The following is a 27989-nucleotide window of genomic DNA, read 5'->3' as shown; positions in this document are numbered from 1 at the left end:
CTTCATTGATGTTCAAGTCCTTGAACTAACTTTGTTAGCTCTCTTTGAAAGTAGTTTGCCCTTTTATGATTCAAATTTTGTTAGCCGTATTTTTATTTACTTTTGCATGCAGTTCAAGCAAAATCTCTTTGTATTCACTCCGACCAAGGGTACTTTTGTTTAGTATGATTTTTGTGATTGTTTACCAGGAACAAAGCTAAAGCGGCATTGCCTGTGGTGGGTCCAGTTGTATGTCAGTAAAAAAGAAAGCCCTCAGTCTCTGTCTCCCAGGAATACATCCAGGTCACTGTTATTGGTAGCATTTTTTCTTCCATCTCTATGTAAAAAGTGAAAACATCACATAACAGCACCTATCCTGGTAGTTTTTATCTGCCTAATCTCCAGAAATCTCTGTCCCGTTGCCTTACTTTCACCAAACTGCTGGGAACTGATTAATGCTACCAGTGGGAAATATTTTTTGTGTTCTGTTGAAAATGCTGATAAATGCTTAGGACTTTTGATGGATTTCTCTGCTATCTGAAATAAATAATGGGCAAAGAGCAGTATGACTGATGTGGTGAAGCCTGCATGGCCAAGATAGAAGCTTGGCAAGAAAGTCAGAAGGTCTGTGCCTAGGGGTGAGGGGATGATAAATGAAGTGGCCTGTACAAATTCCATCAGTTCTAAGCTCTGCTCAGTGTAGGCAAACACCTGCAGATGTTATCTCACAGTGATTTGATGATGCAAGGCCACTGCGACTGATACAGCATGAAGTCCCCAAATCTACCGAAATCAGGAGCCTTTTTGTAGATGTCTTATGTCTCCTGGAGATCAGTTCTGATATAATTGCAGCCAGATCTGTGCCCCAAGGCAGATGCTCAGATGCCTGTTCCCCACTTATGTTGTAACAGCTTTATTTTCTGCATTGCTTGTATTGACTTGCACCTACTTTTACTTGCAGTTTTGAACCCATGCACTTCTTCATACTGAAGACCAAAGGCATGGCTGTGGAAATGGTGAGCCTGGCTGTCAGTTAAAGCTTCCTTTCATTTGTTCTTGTTGAGTGTTTCAGAGTCATGTAGCACACAAGTGCCCTGTCAACTCACTTGTTCAAGATATGAGAGTTTTCAGGCAGACTGGGATGTAGGGCGCCAAAGGACAGATCACATCAGCTGACCCTATTGAGTGTGAGCTTGCATTCACTTTGTGGTACATGACCAGAATCTCACTGAAATCACATATAAACAAAAATTACATAGTTAGTTAGGAAATTAATCCCTCAAACTGAAAAACTCTGATCGTGAAACTGCCGCAGACCTATCGATGCCTGAAGGATCAGTTTACTTCCAGTGACAGTTAGGCAACCCAACCACCTTCATGCCTTGGGAAATATTCCCCTTAAGGATTTGCAAGCAGAAGCAACACTGGCATGTGTGTTGTATCAGCCTGTCAGCAGAGATGCCCTTAGAGCTGTTTTCCCAGTTCCCTGTACTCAGCAGAGGCAGCTGGGCTCAGTGCTGTTCCTCCTACTTTGCAATGATGCCACCTTCTCCCTGAAGCCCCGCTGCCTCCCTTCTCCTGATTTAGGCTCTCCAGGAGTCTCTGTGCAGAGACAAAGACCAACCCGAGGCACCAGAGCACACGGAGGGACCCAGCTGGCAAGTGACTAAAAGAGTCTGGGGGTCCAAGTGGTCACCAAGTTGAACATGAGTCAGCAATGTGCTCTTGCTGCTAAGAGGAGTGACGGGATCCTGTGCTGCATTAGGCAAAATGCTGCCAGTAGGTCAAGAGAGGTGAACCTTCCCTTCTGTTCTGCAATGGTGAGGCCACGCGTGGAGTCCTATGTCCAGTTCTGGGCCCCCTAGTACAGGAGAGGCATGGACATACTGAAAAGGGTTGAACATAAGGGCACAAGATGGTTAAGGGACTGGAGCACCTCTCTTGTGAGGAAAGCTTGATAGAGGAGCATTCAGCCTGGAAGAAAGGAGTCTCAGGGGGAGGATCTCATCCATGTCCATAAAACCCTGAAGGGAAGATGCAAAGAGGATAGAGCCAGAATCTTGTCTTTGGTGCCCAGTGCTGGGAAAAGAGGTAACTGACACAAACTGCAGCCTCTGACCAGCAGAAGCAATTCTGTGCTGTGTAGGTGATGGAGCAGTGGCACAGGTTACACAAAGGCTGTGGGGTCTCCTCCCCAGATCTTCCAATGCTGCCTGCCTGCACATGGCAGGGCACCCTGCTCTGGATGTCCCTGCTGGAGCAGGGGTTGGAGCACATGGACCCAAAGGTCTCTTCCAGCATCATCCATTCTGTGCTTCCCTGACTAGAAGTTTTTAAAAAGCCTATTGATTAATAACCCTCCCAGTTTTGCTATTTCCATTCCATGGGTGAGATAGAATCATTTGTTTTCCACTGAAATATTATTACAGCACAGAACAGGGGCAGGACTACACAACCAGAGTACCCAGCTACAAAACAGAGTCAGATCTTTTACTCTATAATGAGTTCTTTTGTGACACAGAGATATACACATACGTAGAAAAGTATAAATGAATCCCAGTGTAATGAGAGGGAGAAGCACAGAATCAGCAAAAAGACAATAGAAGCTTTTGATCTGCATCAATGGGGAGCACAGAAGTTGTATGCAGTAGGCAGATCATAACTCACGTTGGAGTAAATAACGTAGATATTGTTCTGACCTTGTGTGGAGTTTTGCAGCTTCAGTAAAAAATTGCTGTTGACCATTTGTTTCAAGAGAGAACGTGATGTGTAGAATGACTTTGAGCAGGGATTCAAGATAAATTCATAATATAATCTGCCTTCATCATGTGGTAGGCAGCACTGAAAAAAAACCCATGTTAACTCCTTCACCCTTTGCAACACATGTAAGAGTTTTTGCCTCCTGCTCTGCTGCCCAATGTGCATGCTCAACAACAACACAGCTGCTCTCCCCTCACCATGTGAATTGAGAAAGAGAAATTTCTTTGTGGTTGCAAAAGGGGTTATTTTACATTCACAGCCATCTGAGGAGCGAGCTGTTCCCATCTCTCTCTTCTTCAGTTTCTGGTCTGTCTAATGGGGAACATAGCTGTACAGTAAAATGTCTCTCCCCTGATTAAAAATCTCCCTTGATCATCACTTTGTAAATGCACTCATACTCAACCAGAGATGCAAGTATGTGTTGAGTTGTAGAGGATGAGAATGAACCTCTCCAGGAGAGCCACCTTGGTCCCAGTGCCATAGCTGCACATGTCCTGGCAGAAACATTTCCAGTGCTGCATGCAACCCCAGAAATTGAAGTTACACCACAGAGAAAGCAACACAAGGGCTGCTTCCCTGGGCACGTTATTGCAGGGAGATTTACCTCCTCTGATCCCTGGGGCTCCCATCTTTTTCCCTTCTGCTCGCTTTGGAAAGCACACCCTGTTTGGACATAACCTGGGAAAGTGATAGCAAATGTTTGGTAGCTTTCCTCTTTTGGCTGTGCAGACAGAGCTGACCTGAGCAGAGACTTACTGAATCTAGGGGTAGCAAAGCTTGGTTGGCTGGGCTCGAGAGACTAGTTATCAGTGTCATATAGTTACAAGTAATGAATCCAAGTAGTTATTTCTAAATGTATTTTTATCTTGTTCTCATCGCAAACGACAACAAATTAAACAAATTGAGGAATATTCTAAGAAATTTTTTTTTTAAGAATCCCTTGATCAGTTTTAATACCTAAAGAGAAGTGGCTGTGTTCTCAGGTTTTTAAATGCCCAGCTATTGTTCAAAAAGATGGATTCTGCTGTGAAACACCAGAGAACTTCTAGAGTTGGAGCAATTCAATTTTATGTCTGAGCTAAGAAAGCTATTGTGTTACCTGCTGATAGGGAAAGCCAATGTCGTGTTCCACATAGACTTCTGGACAACTGTGGAGTAACATATGCTGGGCGTTATCAACTTAGGCTCATTTCTATTAAATAATTGAGGTGCCTTGAAATCTCAGGAAGGAGTGAAAAATAGCGTGGAGAATCAGAGATGGATGAATGGAATTTGTGGGTGAAAGCTGAACATTTTAAAATTAATGAGAAATTGAATTCCTCAAGCTCTTACACTCTTCTCTATTGCCTCCCTTGGACTGCCTCACCTACAAAGCTTCAGAGTTTTTCCTGTCTCTGCATCACACGACTCCAAGTGCTTCCTGGAACCTCGGGTTATAGGGAAACTCAAGCGCCATCTGGCAAACAGATTGAAACTATCTGAATAGATCAAGTGATCATTTCAAAATCAAAATCATTGGGCTTTCTATCAAAGTATTCTGTTGTCCAGACACCAGCTTTTTAGAGGAAAAAATGCAGTTTTTAAGCAAACATTTTTCATGTAAACTTTTAGCTGGAATCCTGCGTTTCCTTTGGAAAATTAATTTGATTTTAAAAATGGATGATATCTTATAATAAAACCTCATTCTAGTTCCTACTGCCAGAGCAAGCTAGTTTTACCGACCTGGCCCAACAGTGAAAAATTCTGCCTTTTCACCGTTATTTATGAAAGGATGATCAGTATCAGATGAGCTGGAAGTCATTCCTTTTCCATTTCGGTTCAAGTATTGCATGAGGCACATGCAATGGGGCTGCTAAGAGAAAGTGGCAGGAGATGCCAGGGGGGTCTGACATGTGGCCAAGGGCAGTTGTAACACTTATGTGAGGAGTTAAATGATAGAATAGCCTGAACTGGAAGGATCATTGCCCCCATCACTCCCTGTGAGGAGCTGCAGCAGCCATGAGGCCTCCCCTCAGCCTGCTCTGCTCTGGGCTAAGCACACCACAGACCTCAGCCACCCCACATACACCTTGTTCTACAGACCTTTCCCCATCCTCATAGCCCTCCTTTGGACGCTCTCTAGTAGTTTTATGTCCTTTTCACACTGCAGCACCCAAACCTGCACACACTGCTCAGGGTAAGGCTGCACAGTGGCACACACATGTGAAGATGATACCTGATAAACCCATCCAGGAAGGGAGAGATGCTGTGTATCAAAGTGAGAGCACACAACAACAAAAACATATTGCAGCGCCCCATCTTTTTTCCTAGGATATTTCCCCATCACCCACTGAACTCACCCTCCATTTGCAGCAAGGTTTGCTAAGCTTGCTTAGCTCTCAAGAAATGCTGTTTCTTTGCTATTGTTAGTCAGTACAGCAGAGCAGTTATTACTAAGATCTGGGATATGATTGCCCATTTTGCAAAGGGAGTGTGTAGGGGTGTTGATAATATAATACTGAAATCTATTGTCAGGAATAAATCTGTGGGAGTATTTAGATATTTCTCCCCCTTTTCTGACCCACTTGGTGCTGAGAGGGCCATTCACCCTGCAGGAAGGCAGCACAAGTGTGGTGAGTAGAGGCTTTCACTGGGTTAATCAAGAGGGCTAAATCTTCCCTATCCTCAACAAAAGGAAATAAACATTAAAATAAATATATCTGATTGGCCCTTTCTGCTGCACTGTACATGAAATGTTTTCCGTGGGGAAGCCAAACCCTGCCTGCTGTCCTCCCATGGGGTGACCTGAGCAGCCCGCACTGGGAATGGGAGGGCTTGCTTGGAGCAGCTCACCATTTCACAGCCGAGCAAAGGAAAATATTTGGCCCTCAGTCCTCACTGAGAGCCCAGAGAGAATGCCCAACCCAACTGCAGTAGCAGAATCTGCCTTACATAGCACCAGATTTCTGCCTGTTGGAAGAAGATAGCTTTCTTTCTTGGCTGAATCTCTCAATTTCTGCCCTTGCAATTTCCAAATTGCTTTTATTATAGATACTTCCCCTATTTTGTCCTTACTTCCCCACTTTATCACAGTTTGTACTTTGTGTTTACTCCTCTTTGTATTTTTAGCCTAGTTTCCTAAGGAAATGATATTCGAGCTGTCCTGCTATCTGGTGCTCTATCTCTGCCCTATTCCCCTCTTCTACAAGAACAAACAAACAAACAACAAAAAAACACTGATCCACCCTAATTGCATCTGGTGAAGGAGGAAATATTTCCAAGATATTGCAGCAGATAAGATCCTTGAACCTATGTGGGAAAGTACAGCACCCTTCAGTGTTTCTCCCTTCCCTCCTGTCAAAGTGATGTTGTGCTGCAGCTGCTCACAGAGAAAGGTGGGAGATCCATGCCTATAGACCTGGATCTATCCCTTTCTCCAGTCACCATCAATCACATGAGATCATTAGCAAGGACTGGCTTCCAGTGACTTCTGGTTGCTCAAGAGCGACATGAGTGTGCTGTGTTCAAACCCATGTGGCAGTGATGGCTCTGCTGCTCAAATGTGCAGAAAGTGCAGGGAGTCATTTCAGTGGCTGTGGGCAAGGCTTGCCCTGCTTCACCTTGGTGGCATCTTTCTTGGAGTTGTGGCCAAGCAGCTCAGCCCAAACATCTTCCTGGGATTTCAGTAGACGGCAGCAGCTTCCATTGGCACAGCAGAGATGGAATGTTTGTCCTTTGCAGGTTTATCCTGGGGCTGCTCACTTGATATGGATGCTGAATTTGGTGTTAAGCCCATATAGCTGGCAGGATGGGGATACTCAGGTATGGATTCGTCATGCAGGCTTCACAAATTTCACTTAAATTAACTGAAAGAATTCTCTATATCCATGCCAAAATATCACCTCAGCACTGACAAGGATGGACAAGTTCCACAACATGCCAAGCTCTTATTGAGGATGGGAGGAGGAACCGTCTATAGATATGGTCAACTTGCAGGACTCAGAAGCACTTCCCAGATCCTCTGGCAGTATTCTCAGATGGGACAGTAGCAGCTCTTTGCTCCAACCTTCTCATCCCAAGGTGATGGTACCAGGAGCACACATCCCACCCATGCCAGCTTGGTAAGGCTGTGACATTCCTATGTCCCCATCCTGTTGGTTTTGGAGGCATGGACATCAACCAAAGGGCTCCATGTTCTTACAGACAACCCCTGAGCATGCACAAAGGAGAGGAAACAGAGCGTTTGGAAGACGTGTTAAAAGAGCTGAAGCAGAAGCAGGCACTGTTTTTCTGGGGGTGGCCGGGGGATGGAGGAGCAGAAAGGAAAAAACAAGGCTTCCAGATGAGTTCATCGCATCTCGAATCACACTCATTGAAACACATCTGTGTTTCCAGGACTGTGTACAGAAAAAAACTGCCTTAGTCAGCTCTTGTTTTCAGTTCTGTGTGTTGGCTATTTGTATGGTTCCTTTTTACCCCCTTCAAATCAGATTCTCTGGTGTATAAGGCTTAGTTCAGCCAGAGCTCTATCCAGAAAGCTGCTCCCAACACTTCCTAATCTCATAAACAAGAAAGAAATGACTCAACACTCCAGAACAGAAACAGCTTTGTTCAAGCACAGCAGCGGCAATCTCTAGGAGACACCTTGCCTGCATGGGTACCTATTGAGGCATTGCAGGCAGCTGACAACAGAATGGTGTTTTCCAATCCAGGTAAATTATATTTTATTATGAAATGGCACACAGCCATAATTACTGTATTTGTGTTTTACAATGAGACTTCCAGCCAGCATTTGGCAGAGAGCTGATTAAATCGCTGAGGTGTAATTGAAGGGCTTGATTGCTTTCCACCTACAGCGACCAACACCTGCAGTGTGCTGTTGGCCGGCTATAGACTTCACATCCCTGCAGTTCTTTCAGCTGCCAGCAGCCCTGGGCAATGCCACCCAGAGGTCATCCAACAAACACTGAGCTGTGATGCTCAGTGTATCTGAAAGACACAGACAGGGGGCTCCCTGCAAGACTCGTGATAGTAGATTTCATCTCAAGGGCATGGCTGGCACAGCTGTAAGAGGCAAGCATTGTACGAGGATCTCAGATTTTCCTTATCACAACCGTGTTTCCAACTTCTCATTCTCCAACACTACAAAAGCTCAAAGGTCAAATAGATAAATATTTTCCATGTTAATTTAACATATTTCCTTCTCCATGTTTTTGACTAATCACCCGTATCTGAAATCTTTTTCGGGGACTTCCTTTGCAGCATAGAGTCGTTTGAGTGGGAAGGGACCTTTAAAAGCCATCTAGTCCAACTCCCTGCAATGAACAGGAACACCTGCAGCTTGATCAGGTGCTCAGAGCCTCATCCAGTCCAACTTTGAGCATCACCAGGGACGGAGCATCCACCACTTCTCTGTGCAACCTGTGCCAGTGCTTCACTACCCTTACTGTAAAAAAACTATATCCAGTTTTCTTTTAATTTGAAGACATTTCCTATAGCCTTGTCCTATCACAAGGAACCTTGCTAAAGAGTCTGTCCCCTTATTTCTTACTGTCCACCTTTAGATACTGAAAGGCCACTCTTGGGCCCCCTGGGAGCATTCTCTTCTCCAGGCTGAACAGCCCCAGCAATCATTTTCCCTGTGATTTCTCCATGCTTTCTGGCACTTTGAGTGGCAGCCCTCAGGTCAGGGTGACCCATCTGGTTTCCCAAAGGTGCTGCCTGTGGTGGGGACAAACACAAGGAGTCCTCCTTCACCAGAGCAGAGAGCAGAGAGCACAGAGCAAGATGGTTCCTCAACTGCTGCCTATTAGCATTCAAAAACAAACATCAAGTCAAACGTGTTTGTGAGATTTTCTTTTTACCCTCTCCAAACATCCCAGCTGCACAGCACAATGTGTGTGAGTGAATAGCTGAGGAAAATAATCCCTAACCAGAACCAGTTCCTAGATAAGAAATATTCCGCTATTATCCAGGGCAGGAAATCTTGCATCACTATCCAGCAGAGGAAGCGAAGCAATAATGTGCATCCAGCAAAACAAGCTTCCTTAGGTGAGCATAGACTTCTGGATTCTCCATCTTCCAACCAATACATCCGCAGTGCATGAGCTGTCTTTTCAGGTGAAGTGGTCTGTGATGTGTAACGCCCGTGTTCCAATGACACTTGACATCCCATTGGTTACATCTGCTGGTCAGCACATAGGGTGAACTTGAATCATCTGCAGAACATCATTTCAGCTCCAAAGACACAAAAAAAAAAAAAAAAAAAAAAAAAAGAGGGGAAGAAATAATATAGAATTTTCAAATACCTCCAGTAAATGAGGGTTTTCACTCCATGCTCGGTCACTGGAAGTGAATTCAACAAATAAGAAATAATGATGAACAAATTATTCAAGTCACTGGTATTCTTGCACTGCCAGGCAACTTTCTATGCTGTCACCAGCTTGTTTCCCATGTCTAGAAATAGCAGTTCATCTCATTAGTGATTTCAGATTGTTTAAATTCATACCTTGGGAGTGAGACCTGCACATTCAACTCATTTAAAAAACGCGTATTAAGAAATAATATGTTACCTTCAGCACACTGCTGGAGAGACCTGTCCCAAAAGAGAAAGGCTGTCAGCATTCACAGCCCTTCCAGCATGCCCTGAGAGCTCTCCAGTCAGGCTGTAAAATGAAACAATAAAAAACTAGGCTGGAACAGACCTTGGAAGTTGTCTACTGCATCGCCTTGTCCACAGGCGGGATCTTCTCCCAAGCCACCCATGGGCCTTGTTCAACCTGTTCTCACAGCCTCTAAGGATGGAGGTTCCTCTGACCTCCCCAGGCAATCTATAACTGGGCTTATCTTCATCATTAAACAGATTTTTTCCTAATGCCTAATCTAAAACCTTTCTGCAGTTTCAGCCAACTGAAAAAGGACACAGGTTGCCAGCTGCCACCACCATTTTCTGGGCCCAGCCATCCAGTCAGTTCTTTACCCAGCAAAGAGTGTATCTGTCCAAGCCATGGGCTGCCAGCTTCTCCAGGAGAATACTGTGAGAAACACTGCCAAAGGCTTTGCTGATGTCTAGGTAGACTATATCAACAGCCTTTCCCTCATCCAGCACGTGGGTCACCTGGTTACAGAAGGTCGGTCAAGCAGGACCTGTCCTTCATCAACTTATGAAATGTGTTTGCTGAAATGTCCCTCATGTCACTGTGTCCCTCACTGCAGTGAGACACTACAGTTCCTCCAGGTTTCTTTTTTTCTAGACTACAAACCTCAGCTGTAGTATCTTCAGAATAATCTTGAAGGACAGGCACACACAGATGTAGCTCAGCCTGGGGATGAGGGAGCCCAGGATAACAGCTCCAACAAGCTCCTCTAGAGGAAAAATAAACAAATCATGGGATCATAGAGTGGATTGTGTTGGAAGGGTTCTCAAAATCATTTAGTTCCAACACCCTGCCACAGGCAGGGTTCTCCTCTAAGGAATAAAAACCTCCTTTGGCCACTCAGAAGGCATTTTTCATTCAAGATCTTTTAGTTCACCTGCTCCTCATAAATATTTGGCACAAATAGGAATGAGGATGGTGGGAGTTTCTGAACAAAATTGTTTATTACCATTTGTAGGAGAGTGGTGAAACTAAGAGATAGGGAAATCCGGTGGGGATATTCTCCTAAGAGCCAGATAAACCCTTCAAGAACAATAATGAAATATTGGATATTATCAGCACTGGGTCATCGTGGCAGTCAGCCTGGGCATGTACTCAGCTTTATGAGAGTTAGAAGAGCAATAAGCATAATGTTCTGCAGGCAATCAGGAGGTCTTTACAACATGGATGTTAGTACTAAGATCAATAAGAGTTGTTTGATGGGCAACTTATGAGATAGGATTGAGGAGCTCACGGGAGAAGAAAACAAGGAAAGGCTAATTGCAGGAAGGCAAAGCAGATAAAATATCTTTGCCTACAGTACAAGCATTTATGTTGCTCCCAGATACACAATTCTTGAGGCTGATAATCACTAAGAGGAGCTTTCCTGGAAAGAGCCGAGGGGAACCTTCAGTCTGAAATCCAAATGGATGTTGTATAAGGAAGAAAATAGAGATAACTTCGCTATGGGGTATTCAGACATTGGTCTCAGTTATGATAGTGACTTGGCAGCAGCTCCACTCACTGAGTCAGTGAACTTCTCTCAACTCGGGTAGATGTGCTGCATGACTGCAGACAGCAGCACGGACCCAAGCCAGCAAGCCCCTGGGAGGTGGTCCTGCCAGATCCTCCCAGCTGCACCCGGGGGTGGCTTTTGGCACACAAACTTCTGTTCTCAGCGCTGATACTGTGACCCCAGGACAAACAGGGTTCATCACAATTACCCACCATGGGGAACTCCCCAGCTTGGCTGGTGCTGGTGAAACTGCGAGCTGGCTTTGTGGGTTGCTGCTTCCTTCCCACGCAGACAAATGCTGGAGGAGAAAAACAAGGAAGCACTGAAGGGTGCAAGTAAGTTGCCTGTCTCCAAGTCCTTGTACAGCATCCAGTTCTATTGCTATTGAACTGCCAAGTGCAAGCCAAAGTCTTATATACAACCTTGACTGTTCTGTCTGAAAATAGTTGTGGGGCACTGGAAGCCAAGGAATGGAGTGAGTGGAAGAGGCAACAAGAGGTATGGGAAGTGACTCAGAGAGACAGAAGGAGCTTCCAGGAGAGAAAAGATGCAGAAAAAAAATGGAGGAGACTTAAAGGGAGGAGCCGACATTGTTCAGGGAATTGTGAATGGGGTACTGCAAAAAGGGAGATGGAAGGTGCAGGCAGTGGGTGAAGCGCTGGATGCTGTTGTTGTTCCTCCAGTTGATCTGGAGAAGGGCAGTGACATGTAAGTCAACGGGCAAGTTCATGCCAACATGTTGTAACAGCTGCTTCCCTTCATACACCAAAATATTGTGGGCAATACCAAATAACCTCAGTGAAAGCCTTTTGAGGATCTGAATTCAGAGAATCTAAACTCTCCTACAGACTGCTCTGTGTGCTCCATACCAAACAACTTTGGTGAAAGTTCTTTGAGGTTCTGCAGATGCTGAAACCAAGCCATCCTCCTCAAGGCTCTCCAAGCCTCAGCTTCCCAGCAATTCAGACCATATGCCTCCTGGAAGCAGCAAATGGGTCGCTGAAGAAGAGAGTCCTCTGCATGGAGAGGGTGAGAACATCTCCACCCCGGGGTCACCACATCCTCACTGCTTCCTCTGGGATATTTGCTCCTCTACTTTGGGAGCAGAAAAATATCAGTGATTGAATGTTCTTTGTCTCATGTAACTGCTGGGTATGCTTCATTTTAGGCAACAAGATTTTCACTGCACTGTAGTTCCTTCTAGGCCACAGTTCTGACCCAAAGTAATAACAACACTGGTTAGATATATTTGTTCCTGATGTCATCCCTAGCACCTTAAACTTGGAATGGAATGTCAACACAAGGCAGGGAGAAGGTCTGGAAGGAGGGTAAAGCAAAGAGGAAAAAAAAAAAATGTACTGGTGGCTGCTCTTCTCTTGGGCATCAGGCATCCTGCAGCTTGCATTTACCAGACCTTACCTATACACACCAGTCCACAGCTTTGCCTGGCACTATGTCATCTTATTTTTGAGGATTTCCACGGCCCCTGTGCCATGTCCAGCACCATCTCTAGTTCTTGAGGAAGTACAGTGGCATTATCCCTAGAGAAGAGCAAGAAATGAAGGGAGTAATTCAAGTCTCCCAAATCCTAAGTTAGAACTTTACCATTCAAACTAACTTCCTCTCTTGGATTTCTTTAAATTCCCCCCAGGTTCTCCCACAGCCCCATGACTGGAGAATACCCTGGACAAGCGGTAAGTGAGCAGCTCTCCCAGCCAACCTGACCTCAGCCCTTCTTCAGGCCAGCTCATCTGCTTCTGCAGGGCTGCCAGCTGGCAAGCGCTGGGCTCCCCAGTGCGAGCTGGCGCAACCCAAGGAGTGAATCAACCCACCAAGGAACTCACAGCAAGGATAAACAGCTCTGGGGCTGGATAAAACTAAATTGTTGGAAATTAGTGGGAAAGGAATTGCAGGAGAAAAGTCTTGCAGCTCTACTGTATGTCTGCGAAGCTTCTGACATGGACTGCAATGATTGCTTCAAACGCACTGATGATAATGATATTACAGATGATAGAGGACAGATAACATAGAAGATAGAGGAGAAAATATCTGCCTTGTCTGAAAACAGTATTTTAGCAGAGTGAAGGGGCTGCCAGAGGAGAATGGGACAAAGACCAAGTCCTTCTCCTTTACTGGGCTATGTCTGAGCAACTCTCCAGAACAATAAAATGGTGTAAGACCACTGAAATATGCCCAAGCAGCAAAGCAGTTCCTTGTTCTTGGGCGATCGGAAAACAGAGGACTTGAATCACACAGATTTTTAGCTGCCATTGACTGGCACTGTTCTTTCCCTTCAAGAATGGCAATGCTAGAATAGTGTTCAAGAGTCATGGAATCATTAAGGTTGGAAAGACCTCTAAAACGACCTACTCCAGTAATTAATCCACCCCCTCCATGCCCACTCACCACATCCCTCAGTGCCACATCTCCATGGTTCTTAAACACCTCCAGGGACAGTGACTGCACCACCTCCCTGGGCAGCCTGTGCCAGTGCTTCACCATCTTTAAGGTTAAGGAAGGCATCCTGGGCATGTATAAGACATTTATTTGAACATGACCAAGGGAAAAAAAATAGTGCAAAATAAAATGAATGGCTAAAAAAGAAAGGATGGTGGGTAGAAGTGAAATTACTTTTTGTTGCCAATCCTGTTTTCTTGTCTCTTTTCTTAAGTGTTGCACGCCTGCCGCAGCCACAAGCAGGCACCAAGCTACCAGAGCTGGGCTCTGCCACTGGCCCAGTGTGGGCAGCTAAAGAGCAAGAACAGCATCAAGCAGTTCGGTCTGGACACCATCATCCAGAGCCTTCTGCTCCTCAGCACTCAGCTATTCCCCTTATGGTCAATTCTGTATGGTAGGAGACACCTGTAAGGCACCAGCCCCAGCCCCAGCCCCACCAGGCTTGTTGTGCACTCTGTATACTCAAATGAGTGCTGCTCAGCACAGCCTCAGCAAAAGTCTCTGCTGATTGTTTCATGCTCCTCAGAGAGCACACACAAAGCAAACAGGAGAGAAGCAAGGCCCATTTTCCTCTCTTCCCATCATATCTGCACATGCTTCTTCTTTGCTCCACTGTTCTGTACAGCTACCCCCAAGAAATGCAAAACAGGCCCTCAGTATCCATAAGGCTGCAGACTTTCATAGAATCACAGAATCATTAAGGTTGGAAAAGACCACTAAGATCGTCCAACCCACAAACTCTGTAGGTGTTAAGGTCCCTTCTAACCTGAAAAGCTTTGAGAAGCTACTGAAATCATTAGATCTTTTTCCTCCTCTTAGTTGCAGCAATTTCAACATTTAACACTATGATAGCAAGGAGGGAGGGGATGGGAAGATGTGGTTTTAGTGGGAAGCATTGCACCACTGAATCATTTTTGCTTTTCAAATGTTGCAGTGCATCTGCTCTCCTGTCCAGCAAGCCCTGCGGAGAATTAGGTGTGGGGAAAGGAAGGGATGAAATGGAGTTGAATGCTCTCTTAGAAGCAGCTGTCTGGGCCATACACTGGCATCCTGACTTAATGTGTTTCTACATCCTCCCCCTTGCTATAATTAATTTTTAATCATTGAAGCAAGTTCCCACATATCCTACAAATCTCTTTTCACAAATTTTGCTTTTAATGAAACCCTTCACTTGCTTTCAAAAGAAAGTTGGTTTAGGGCGTGTCAGAGTTTGTTCATAATGCGTTTTGTTCACAGTAAACAGCATTTCCTTTTATTCCCATCCAGGGACCGTGCTCAGACATCTGTGCTCACAGAAAACAGTGACTCTGGATTCACTGCTGATGTGTAATGAAGTCACCGCCTGAGTTTGCTTTTATCCCAGTCGTGCAGCTTTTGGCCCCTTTAAATGCGTTAACTCCTTCTCCTTCTGAATCGTATTACCCTTCCACTCTCTGTCCCAATTAAATGAACAGAGGGCTGCATCCAGTAAGTTATTTTGTTCAAACAGGCACATCACAAAAGCACTCTGCCATGTCAGCACCAGCCCTGCTTTATCTCATTGTGGATGGTGTCTGCTGCCATTTAGTAGGGTAGTGCTCTATGCCTTATAGTGCTGCGTCCTGCACTGGTCCTGCACCCTAGAGACCCAGCACCTGCATCAAATCAGCCCATCTATTCCCATTTCAGCTCTGTGGTGAAAACCCACAAAAAATATCTATTTTTCTTGTCATTACTTCTTGGCTTGGGCTGTCACATTTATTTCAGGCCAGAATAGTGAAGCGAAGCACTGAAAAATCCAAGTCCCAAATTCTCCTTTCCAGAAATGAACCACATCAAAAGCTCTGGAGGCAGAGACAGTCTCTTAGCTGATACTTTTTCTCGTACAACAGCAAAATGTTTAATGAGAATTAAGGGCAGACCTGAACTTTGCTGCAATGCTAAACCAGAACTCTCTAGTTCCATATTTTGCTGGATCTTCAGCCTTGGCTTTATTTTAATTTGGAAAAATATATAAACCCACATTTCCCAGCCATGATCAGTTTTCATGGCTGTATACGATGCCTGTGAAATACTAACTTTTCCCTCTCCTCCCTACTGTACTTAGCTGTTCTGTAACTGGGACTTTGCTTTGAAAACCATTATGAATGGCTTGGATCACCTGAAAAAAGGTTTTTTGGTGTTACCTCCACCACCAAGAGAGACTGCAATGACCATTGCTTTTCCTCCCGTGTTTCACCCCAGGATGATTGGGTAAATTAAAAAATAAATAAGTAAAAAGGATTGGTTTTCATGCCGATTGAACCCATCCAGATAAAGCTTCAGTGGAAGGGGAGGGTTTCAAAGAAGTGCAGTGGCCTTCTGGTATCTACCAACAGCAAAGTCAGGAGCAAAACCCTTCACTTCCTCACCCCAGATCCCAGCTAACACTACAGATGCATGGAAATCTGTCCACACAGCCATGACATTTGATGGGGATCACTAGTGGAACCTGGAGCTGCAAAGGGAAGATGAGTTGTTGTCTTATCAGTAGGAAGCAATTGATAGGGCACACACATATGACGTCCTCATCAGACCTCTCTTTCAGTGCAGGATGCTTCATCCTTCATTTGGGTCAAGGAACTGAGGGAGATCAATCACTGAGGTGGCATTTCTCATTGCCGTTTCCCATGTCTGTGCTGATACAATGCTCAGCACCCACAGATATTCATATCTAAGCACTGCCAGGAGCTGACTGGATTTCAGCCAACTTTTTTCTCTCTATTGCTCTTCTCTTTGTTCATTCCTCTTCTCCAGTATGGCTCACTTCAGCTTCAACCACTTCTGATTATTCCTACCACTGTTCTCCTCTCCTTCCCTCTCAGAACACCATGGGGAGTCCAAGGGGCTGAAAACAAAGCATATTACCCCCCACCTACAGCCAGTAGAAGAGGCTTCGGCATTTGGAGATGCACGGACTGATTATGGGTTGGAAGAAACAAATATATGAAAGACCAGCAGAGGCTGTTCCTGCAATCAGAAGCACAGGTTATTTGAATTTTCATGTACCACGGCTCAGACACTAATCTTCCCCAGTAGTTTCTAATATTATTTTTTGTTGCTGCCTTTCAATTTTCTCTAAAATACCATATTTCTGTCCATCTCTGCTCTCTGCTCCCTGCTCTGCTTGCCTGTCCTGCATATACAGGTGCTCATTTGAGGATCCCATTCCAATTGGAGGCACGGCCTCAAAGTTTGATCAGAAATGAGCTAACAAAATCCACTTGCTCAGTGTAAAGCCCCTGTCCTGGGACTGTTATCTCCAGTGTGATAAAACGAGCTGAAATAGAAGTATTCTTGCATGTGCATGAGACTAAATTTTGCAGAAGTGCAGGTGTAGCTGACCTGCTGGGCCCATCTTGGTCTTCCCATGAACTTCTTGCATGAGTGGTAAGCTCTGTGCCCATCCTTCCTTATCTCCCTCTGCCTTGTTCTGGAAATGGTTCAGCCCTTTGTCCCTTCAAAATCTGCCCTCACTTCATCATTTTTCCAATTCAGATCCCAAACTCTGGGCTCTGAAACAGGGCATATCTATTTCCCCCAGCTCTCTTCTAGTCCAAGACCTCCCACATCCTTCTTCCCTAACACAGCCCATAGCAAGAACTGCGGTACGGTCACAGCTCTGTGCTCCTTGCCAGAAACTTTTGCCAAAAATGAAAAAAAAAAAAACAAACCACCACGATGTTTGATAAATTTAATGTATTTAAAACCCTGAAAAGCTTGACTGAAATATTTCCACCATCTCTTCCAGCCTACATCTAGAAGCCTCTCTTCTTGCTGTGTTGGACTTTGTCATTGGCCAGAAGCAAGGAAAAGATGCTACCACCACCTCTTGGAGGGCAGTCCAGCACGTCCACCCAGGTGCACACTCCTGTCCCCATCAGCTGTGAGAACATCATGGCCTTTAACCCCATGCTTCTTGTACTGAGTATTTTCATAGAATCACATAATCATTTGGGCTGAAAGGGATCCTTAAAGGCCATCAAGTCCAACCCCTACACCTACAGATTGATCACACCTAAAGATTGATCAGGTGCTCAGAGCCCCCTCTAGACTGACCTTAGATGTTTCCAGGGATGGGGCATCCACCGCCCCTCTGTTCCAGTGCTTCACTACCCTTCTTGAAAAAAACTTTTACCTAATCTAAATGTCCCTCTTTTAGATGAAACTATTTCCCCTTCTCCTGTCAGAAGAGACCCTGATAAAGAGTCTGTCCCCTTCTATCTTACAGACCTCCTTTAGATACCAAGAGGCTGCTCACAGGTCTTCCTCAGCCCCCTCTTTTCCAGATTGAACAGCCCCAGCTCCCTCAGCTGCTCCCCGTAAGACTTGTGCTCCAGACCCTTTACAGCTTCGTTGCCCTTCTCTGGACACACTCCAGGGTTGTGATGTCTTCCTTGCAGTGAGGGGTCCAAAAGTGGACACATCTGGGAGGTGCAGCCTCACCAGTACAGAATATAGAGGACTGTTCCATTTCCCCACACCACCACTCCCGATGGGTAAGGTCTGCTGCACCCTGCTCTCCAACCACAACAGCAAAGTTGTGGGGTCACCTGGCTCCCCATAGACCTCCACAAGCAAATGACACTGAGCCATGTTGCAGGAGTAGGGTCTTATTGCCGGGTGTGTGGAGATGGGTCCAGGCAGCACCCACAGTGGTACAGGCCAGGAGAGATTTCAGAAGAGAGCACTTTCAATGGGGATCTTTGAAACACGGGCTCTTGTGCTCCTTGGAAATCAAATTTCCAGCAGTTTCATAAATACGTCACCAATGGGAGGCCTTTACAGCAAGCATATTGCATTTTCCTGACATTTTCATTCCTCTATCTTGACATTTCTGAAGGGCATAAGAAGCCTAAAAAAAGAAACAGCTGCTCCCAGGGCACCATATGTTTTCAATTCCATCCTGCACTGGTGTAATAGATGGTCTTATTATAAATATGCAGCAGTTTTCCAGATGAGTCTCCCCCTCCCCTTTACAATGACCTGACACTGTTGCATGGAGTGGGAATGGCTGGGAGCAAGAGGCAGCACCCATGGAACAGCCCTGGGAGTTCGGAGGCACTGATTTAGAAGGTGCTGATGTGCTACATTAATATTCAAGTTGGCAACCCGGGCCCTTGTGCTGCAAATATTTCAAGAAAAACCACTCGACTCAGGAGAGCAGTTGCTTGACAGAAGTTCCCAGCCTCCATACACAGCTCCCCTACTCCTCCATCCCTCCTGCTGCTTTTTCTTAAGTGCTTTCCTGATTTCTTTACATCTTTCTTTAGCCGATTGTCTCTGCACAAGACAGCACGTAGGTTGAGCAATTGCTCTCAGCAGCTGTTATTTATCAGATTTTCATGTGGTTCCCTCTGCAAGGGATCGGGGCTCTTGTGAGACTTTGTTCTTTTAAATGGCCAAACAATCCCTAATGGAATTGATATAATGCAATAAAGTATGACGTAATATAAAGCAACATAATAAAATGCCCTCCTTGGTTAGAATGAGTGCATAAAGCAGCACAAGCAGAGTGAGCTTCTGGTACTGAAGAAGTTACTGGGCTCCTGTCTATCATCTGCCTGTTCTGGGTATCGTTATGATGACAATTGCCTTACACATCTCTGTTTTCATTTCCTTATATGATAGCCCCAGTTTAACTATTCGGACTACATCTTGTTCTTGGCTGACTTCCATAAGTGTGCGGGTGTTAATCTCAGCCAGAATGGCTGATAGATGAAAAATACACTTCTGATGCTTGTTTTCTTAGGGCAAAAATATATATAATAATAATACATTTTGGAGCAGGAACTGCAAAACTCCAGGACTCCAGCCCTGGAAGTGCAACAAGTGTTGCTCCAATGTACAGGGCAAGGAGTTGGATGAAGCCACGACAGGCAAGCAGCCTTTAATTTCATGGACATCATCCCTGCAGAAAACTATAAAAATCACAGCAGGTTTTCCCTTTCCTGAGGTTTTTTGGAGTCTATCTGCTATATCACCATCTGCAGTTCCTTGGGTGTGGCAGCCTGCACCTGGGTGTGTGTTTTGTACAGCTGGAAACCTCATCCACATGGAAGAAACCAGTGGACAGTATTTTCTCAATATTTTCTCTCACTTGTGCAGCAGAATTCTTATTATTGCATCTGTAAGTAAACTAGTGGAGAGATTAGTGGAATAAGTGATGGGAGAAAAGAAATTCTAAGGGTTCTGAGTGTGCTGGCAACAGCACAAGGTCCCTTAATCCTTTCATCCCAGCCTGCAGACAATATTGTAGGTTGCCCTTCACATGAGGACACACACACTTAGCATCCAAGGGGTGCAGCCTTTGACTTGACGAAGTGCTCCAGGTCTGTGTGTGGGCAAATGGCCACTAGTCACTGCCTTTGGGACTGCCAGATGCGTCTCTATAGTGCTTATGTCATCTCACCTTCATGCAGGTGTCTGAGAGATCAGTCTCACCTTGAAAGTGAGGGTTTCTATGCAATACATCCTATTGGTAACAGCTATTTTTTCTCTCTCTCTCAGCAATTCTTGCACCAATTGGTTAAAATATCAAAGGCCACCAAGTGAAAAAGCTGAAGTGTTAGGATTATGTGTGTGAAATACTGGAGTTTGAGCAAAAGCTAAGGTGGAAAAGAGGGAAGAGAAAGAGGAAGGGCAAGTGCAGTGGCAAAAGGCAAGGAAAAGTTGTGCAACAGAAATAGTTGAGATTAAATTGTTTAGGGAAAGGAAGCAGAGAAATGGGATGCAGATGAGCCACATACGGTGGTGGGGTGGTGTGTTCACCTCTGGAATACAGAGTTTCAACATGTAATGTTCATTACAACTTGAGATCAATGGAGACTACTTCATGGCTTAGATCACCTGTGTAGCCCTTGATTCTCTGTTAGCATCTGCTCCACAGTCACACTCTGTGCTTAACCCAGAGGATATCCATTTTTGAAATATTAGTGATGGTTTTAAAGAGGCCAGTAGCTAATGGATGTTCCATCAAAGGCCTCAATAAGCAACCTGAGCATTAATCTCTCTCTACAGGCTGCCTGAAGAGGAGGTGGAGTCACCATCCCTGGAGGTTTATGAGAAATGTGGAGGTGTGGAACTGAGGGACACTGTTTAGAGGGCATTGTGTTGATAGGTTGGGGTTGGACTAGATGATCTTAGTGGCCTTTTCAACCTTACTGATTCTATGATTATGTGATTCTTTCATGTCTTAGTTCAAATTCTCCACAATTTCCAGCCACTGGGTCTGAAAATGCCTATGTTTATGAGGGTACGAAAATATTTTTGTTATCAACTTGCTGTTCCTTATGCCAAATGTGAACAGTGGCAAAAGTCCATCTTTGTACTTCAAATGAACAGATGGACATATTTGAATCACACTGTACAAGATGCTTTCCAGTCCTTTGATCACACTGTGGTCCTTTGAGTTGTCTCTAGATGAAAGGTGGGCCCCAGACTTCATCTACTATTCCAGGAATAATCAGATATCTCCAAATACAAAAAGGGCATAACCTCCCTCATCTTAGCTGAGACGTCTTTGTTTCTGTGGCCACATGTTAACAAAAGCTGTCTGGGCATTTCATAGACGGAGAGTATCATGACTTCTACCAGCTTTGTGCATATCTTTGTTTCTCAGAAAGGCAGCCTCATATTGTACATATGATTAAACAATTGCCACCAACAGATGTGACCTCACCTTCAGCTCTCTTGGATGTACCACTTCTTAATGCCTACATAACAAACAAGTTGTCTCATTATGGATCTTTCAAAATGTTCTTTCTGGATGGTTCTGCTTTCTTCATTTCCCACATTTCCCACCGTTTTTGTGTCACCTGGAGATGTTGCCAACAATCATTTGACTTCTTCCAGGCAAATAACAAAATGTCCATGAGTGCCAGACAAGTGGAAGACCTTGGACAAACTTGTTGAGGAAAGTAACTATTCAGAAGTGTCTCTATTTATCTTCCATTAGATTTTGAGGCTTCGCACTGAATGAAGTCTTGAAGTGTTAAGTCCCATTTTTATCATCTTAATGTGTATCACTGTACAGGATTTCTATCACTGTAGTTTCTTTGTTAAGAAATGTAGTAAATCAAGTATTTTATGGAAGTATATAACACATTTATGCAGTTATTCTTATCAATCAACTTTGGAGATAGATAAAAATATCACATTGGTAACTCCGTGCCTATTTTTCATAAGTAATTGCTAAACATCAATTATATTAACCATCTTTAACTCCTCATCATAGACCCCTGTAACTCAAGTTTTCCAAAATCCTTGAACCAAAATCTGCCCCTTTTGGGGTTAAATAAAGGGAAATTAAGCATTTCAGGAATTTTATCACTCTGAAAAATTCAAAAATAAATAAATAAAATGCCAATCCGTTAACAGAAAATATTTCTTATTGAAATTATTTGTGCAAAACTGGCTGAGATAGTTTTCTGCATACGTTGTTTTCTAAGTAAACACACTTCTACAAGGGCACTAAAAAAATGTTTAGGAGCAGTGCTTCCAAATTTGTCAGCGTCTTATTTTCTCACCTATTTACATACATTTTCTGACAATTTTTGTATGCAGTCCTTCAGGTGAAAACTAAATGTCCTTAAAGGAATGTAAGAAATAGCAGCTTGGATCATTCAAAGGAAATTCCCAAAGGAAGAAGCAGCTGCAGTGAACAGGCAGCACTGGCACAACCCAACAGCATTCCAAGAAAGCAAACAAGGGGAACATCTTCCCAAAAGGGGAGAGTGCCAGTTAAAACAAACCTCCATGAAGGTCTATCTTACACAACTAGAACTTGCGCAACCCATAAGTTCAGTTTTCCTTGGCCTTTGTGCTGTGAGGAGGAAATACTTTCACAAGGATGAGCCTTTCCTGGACAATGAATCCAATATGTGGGGTTGCTGCATGCTGTTTGATTTACTCATCCGATGGGCAACACAACTGTGTGAATACAAAACCAGCCATCCTTCATATGGAGAATGTGCAAATTTAGTTGAAGTTCGCTTCAGCATCAAATGGGTAAAATTTTTGCAGATGTAACCTAAGACACACTTACAAAATGAGTCTTGTAACATCGATGCCAGCTTACCTTTTGGGGAGGAGGCTTTTGCTTGGCATTGCACTGCAGACTTTACTTATTTCTCTTACAGAAGTTCATGGATACATCTTGTGCTAGATATAAACTGAAGAGCTTGCATTTTAAACTGGCAAAAAATGGGAAATGGAAAGCACCACACACACATACACACACACACACAGAAGTGAAGCAGATGTTACCAGGATGCTCAGCAAGCATGTCAGGGATGGAGCTGCCAAAAACCCATAAATTTTCCTGAGCTAGGAGGGATCCTCCGAAGAGCAGTCCCTCCTGACTGTGGGACAAGACCTGTAGATCCACTCTACAGAATTGAACTAGTCCTGAGCTGCACGTATAAAATGTATTTGTTTCAAAAAGAACGCATACCTTTCAACTGGGACAGAGTTCCATGCATATCCCATGTGCCAGGAGGGCAGAGCTGTGACTGGGGCCATTTCTTATGTTCTTTGTTGACATGGAGTGGTTGACTGTGCAGCAGCCACCACCAATAAATCGCGCTGCGTATCTCTTGTCACCAGCAGCACACAGACACACTTACACACACTTTTCTAACATCTATGCCTGGGCAGCATTTATTAGCAAGTGCTGATGTGTTAAGTGCCACACCTCCTTCTTGGGTCTACAGGCAATTTTTCCTTCTCTACTATTAAAGAACCGGGACATAACAAATCCTGAGCCCTTTTTCTGTACAAACGCCTTCAGGCAGAAGCTTTTATGCCTGCAAAACTGGAGGCATCAGCACAAAACTGCCTGGGATTAGACCCTTTGCCTTTTATGGCAAAACAAACAGGTCTTCTCGAGGTCATATTCAAAACGACTGTGAAAAATGTGATGGGGGAAAGTTTTGGCCGCCCGCCAGTGGCTGTTCACATGTCTTTGTTCCTGTTGATGAAAACCATACTGATAGCAGGGCTGACATCCTCGCCGAGCAGCCGCGTGCACACGTGGAAGCCCTGCAGATAGAATCTACTCTGGGCAACAGAGAGGAACAGATTGCGCACACAGTCTCTCACCAGCCCTGCCCTGGGTGAGGGCACATCTGGGGCACAAAAGAAGCCTGCTTGGTGTGGCTGCTTGCTTTTCTCTCGCCAAATTTATCACCAAAACTTGAAGGTCTAGCTCTGGTTTCTAGTGTGTTAATGTGTTTGTTGATATAACGTTAATTCGATGTAAGCCCCACAGATGTGAGGGGTGTAGAAATTTGCTATTAAGGTACTCCACCAGCTTGCAGTTCATCCCCTCAGACTGAAAGAGCCTGCCCGTTTGCTTTGTGCAGCTCTTTTTAATCTCCTCTCTGTGACTCTGATAATGGTCCCTCCTCCCCTTGGGAAGGAAAATCCTTTTATCCTCTTTTTTTTCCTCCTCTGGGTGTTTGTCTGTTTTCTGGCTTCACAGGGGTAGAAAGGGATAAAGCTAAAAGATCCCTCCAAAAACAGTTCTGATGAAGGACTCTTCCCACCCTCAGAGGGATGGTGTATTGTCTTCTACCTAGATCTGGCTTGGCACCATGAGAGGGATGATGGGCAGAGCTCAGGGACAGTGGTGCTGAGGCCCAGAAGCTCCATAGCTGGGAAGGTCCAAGGGAAAGTGCTTTCTGCTGTGCAAACAGTTTTAAGCAAGCCTGATGCTGCTGCAGAAATCAAGAGGTGTTTCAGAACCTGGGTCTACGCACAAAGAAATGGGTGCATTCTGTTTCAACTTCCAGCCATGAAGGGTAAAGAGCAGAGCTCACATCTGGGAGCTTCATGGGGAATCTGCTCCATGCTAGAGCAAGAAAGCAGTGCTCTGGAAGTTTGATGTGATCAAATAGAAACGTGTCATTGTGCCACTCAGACTGTGAATGAGGTAAAAATAATTAAAAGTTTGAACACAGCTCTTCCCAGCTCCCTCCTGCTCCTCTCCCTTAGGCATTCCATCCATCGCTTCATCCTAACAAGGGAAACCATCCTTAATTTGAGCCTGGATTCAAATCACCTGAGCCCCAGTTGAAAAGTAAATGCAAAGTCAAATCAATTTCATGTAAAGCTGAGTACAGACAGCTACTGGGAATTACAGCCACCAGCAGCAATTATCACAGTTGTGATGGTTGTTTCCAGAGACACTTTGTATTTTGTTTTTGCAGGCTGTGCTTCATAATGCAACAACTTGCAAATTACCCTCTGTGCTTCACTACCAAGATGTTCATAATTTGTCCAAGACCCGACTGATATCTCAGAAGCTTGGGACTTGCCAAATATCTGTTGTTTACATTAAAAATAAGCCTACCTTACAGGTGCCTCCAATTGAATTTTTACAAGTGTTGTGGAGGTGTGGCACTGAGGGATGTGGTTAGTGGGCATGGTGGGGATGGGCTGATGGCTGGATGGGATGATCCTAGTGGTCTTTAACAATCTTAGTGATTCTGTGTTTCCGTGGTGCTTTCTGGCTAACAAAGTCCTGTGTCCTCTCTTCCACTTCTGTAGTCACTACCTCTCTGCTGGAGGCCAGGACCTCACTCAGTGAACTCAGTCAGTGCTCTGGGGCTCACTGAAGGGAATGTATCTTCCAGCCATTTCCACAAACCAACTGTGAACCCACCTCAGCCCACCCATCCTCCTCTTCAACTTTCTGAGGCCCCATCCAGCAAATATTTATCCTTCAGAGAAGGAGATGTGGCTAGAGACCCGTCTGTGAGCCCACAGCATGGTGACTGTGGAGATGAGGCGAGGTCCCATAGAAATGGGGCCATGGATGATAGGAGGGATAGGGATTGTGGGCCAAAGTGTTCCAAGGGCTCTGATCAGCTTGGAGGAGCAGCTAGCTACCTGCACTGCATCAAAGTTCCATTTGCACGCTGATGAAGTTACCTTGCACAGAAGCTGGGATATTTAGTGTGACTTTTCAGGCTGATTAAAATCATAAGGGTGAGAACTAGGGGAGAGAAGAAGCAACATGTGCATTGGGTGACCCGTCACATGCCATGAGGAGTGAACAGCTGAGCTGTGGAGTCTGCAACAACCCCAGGGCTCAGCCTGTTTGTGCACAGCTCAGCAAGCGAAAATGAATATCCAGCGCTGCATATGGGCCTTTTGCAACAGTCTCAGCTTGGAATCTAAGGTCCAAGAAACAGCTTGATGTGCCAGATCGTGTACTTGCGCTGAGTGTCTCAACCAGCTCTAACTGCGGTTAAACATTTTCCATTCTAAATACATATATATATATTTTCCCGTGAGTAGAGATAAATAAATGCTAACAGCTTGACTGGGAGGGGGCTGTGCTTTGATTTGCATCAGGGCTATGAGCACAGACAAGTGTTTACATCTGGCTGCATTATTCACATACGCTGCTGAGATAGATGGGCATCTTTGTGATACACGGCACCTGAGTTTTCTTAACTGGGGGCACTGTCTTAAAAATAACAGCTTGTGACTTTATTCGAATTTCTGCAGCAGCACAAAATTTGGCCCAAGCCGCCTATGGATTGGGGCAGATCCAGGACTGTGGAGGTCAGGCAGAGTTCAAGTTCATACATAATGTATGGTGTGTTTTAATAAGGCTTCTTTCATACTTCAGTTCATCTGCCCGGCTTTGCGTGAAGCCGTAAAGCCACAGGCAGCGCTGTTTAAAATTAAAAAGGCACAGCTCAAACCCTCACCCTCCACACGTTGGGAGCTCCATCTATTTTCCAGGTCACTTCGTCAGCTCCGTCACAGCTGCGCGAGGCCGCAGCGCAGGACCGCCTCCCCTCCGAGCTCATTACCCAGCTCTTTGTTTTAGCTGCTCTGCTTGCTCACGGCATGGCAGCCGTGGGAAATTCCTGCTTTGCTGGGAAGGAAGCTGCTGATGGCAGAAAGCAAACGTTTTTACATAGATTAGGCCTTTAAAAGTGGTTACTAATACCCACTAATACAGATGGACAGTTTCTGCAATATGTTGCTCTGCTCTCTTTCCCAGCTATTAAGGAATGCAGCATCATGAGAGCCAGTTCTGCAAGATGCTGAGCCCTTGGCTTCTGTCCAGCAAAAACTTATATATAGGGATGGTCCCATTGACTTCAGCTGGTTGGAATGAGCCCTTAGGCCCAGATCCTCAAAGGCATCTAGGCAACTGGCTCCTGAGCTGTGGATTTGGGCTCTGTTTGCAAGTGTGATATATTTGGTGCTTATGATAGGGGCTGTTTAATCAAATAGTTCTTCCAATATGCTGTTCATTGCTTGTACTCTTTTTTTGCAAGATACAGGTTCGTAAATGTTGTAGCTTTAGTAGCCCAGATTCTGGTCTATGGAACTAGACTTCCTCACTCATAGAAACGTGTCCTAAAATCCTATTCGTGAGTGTATCAAGCTGTATATTGAACATGATTCTGTGCTCTAGTAAAAGGTTCAGCTTTAGGGAACCTTCTTTAGCAAGGGGTTGGACTTGGCAGTCTCCAGAGGTCCCTTCCAACCCCTATGACTCTGATTTACAACCCTACCCCATGCACAAGTTAGCTATTGTTGTCCCGATTTTGGAACTGAAAGCATGAGTGCTGGAGTGGCTGTGGAGCCCATCAAAGGTCACACAGTATGTCAGGAGTTACACTAGGAAGGAAAAAATCAGATTTCCCAAGCTCTGAGGCTGCACAGCTCCTCCCATGGTTGAGGAGGTGGATGAGTGCTGCTCCCTTATGCCATGAGGCAGCACCCACAGCTGATGGATGGGAACACAGTTGGTCCCGTGGGTGCAGGAGCAGTGCAAGTGCCAGTCCCAGAAAGCTTATGCAGCGCATTTGTCTGCAGTAATTCAAACTCAGCTTGAAGATGTGGGCTGGGGGTGGTTCTAAAATCCCATGTCCATATCCCTGCCCTCATTTTATTTTGAAATTATATCAAGGTGAGGACTGCCCTTCTCTTCTTCCTTACTTTCATGAAAAGAACTTCTGCTGTCAGGCTACCATAGAGAAATGCACTGTGTCCAGGCTCACTCCCTGCAGAGCAGGACTCCAGTGTCGCAGCTCATGTTGTTCAAACACAGCCTTCTTCTGCCATCGGCTCAGAAGGGGGGTGTTGCAAAAGAGGAAAACCCAACTGTGCTGCGAGATTCAGTGCTGCGTAAACACAGCGGCTATGGCAGACAGGCACGTTTGTTCCTCATCCTTAAGATGCAACTACATGCCAAATGCATGCCATTGCATCAGTACACTTGAAGTATGCCAAATTTAAACACTGTGTCCCTTTTACACAAATTGCAGTTTCTTTTGTATCAGAGAATATTCCAGTTCTCTTGGCTCAAGGAGCTTCCAGCTTGAAGCAGTGGTACCCTGGACAAACAACAGAGGCAACTGTGGACAAGGTCCTAAACTTGTTTATGACATTTAGGGTGGGTGAAGTTCAAGCCTTGACCACATGATTGTTTATTTGCAGTCTGGATTTTGGGGTTCCCATTCTTCTTGCTGGAATCTCCTTTGCCTAGGCAGAAGCATCTAAACCTATGTCAGATGCCCTACAGCATGGCCAACTCACCTCTAGCTGCTGCTCCAGAGGAGCACAGGTTCTTCCTAGGTCGTCCTCTGCATCTGCCAGCATTCCTGCTTGGACAG

This window comes from Coturnix japonica, chromosome 1, assembly GCF_001577835.2.
Source record: "Coturnix japonica isolate 7356 chromosome 1, Coturnix japonica 2.1, whole genome shotgun sequence".
Lineage (NCBI taxonomy): Eukaryota > Metazoa > Chordata > Aves > Galliformes > Phasianidae > Coturnix > Coturnix japonica.
The sequence above is the reverse complement of the archived record's forward strand: the minus strand, read 5'-3'. Positions refer to the sequence as shown.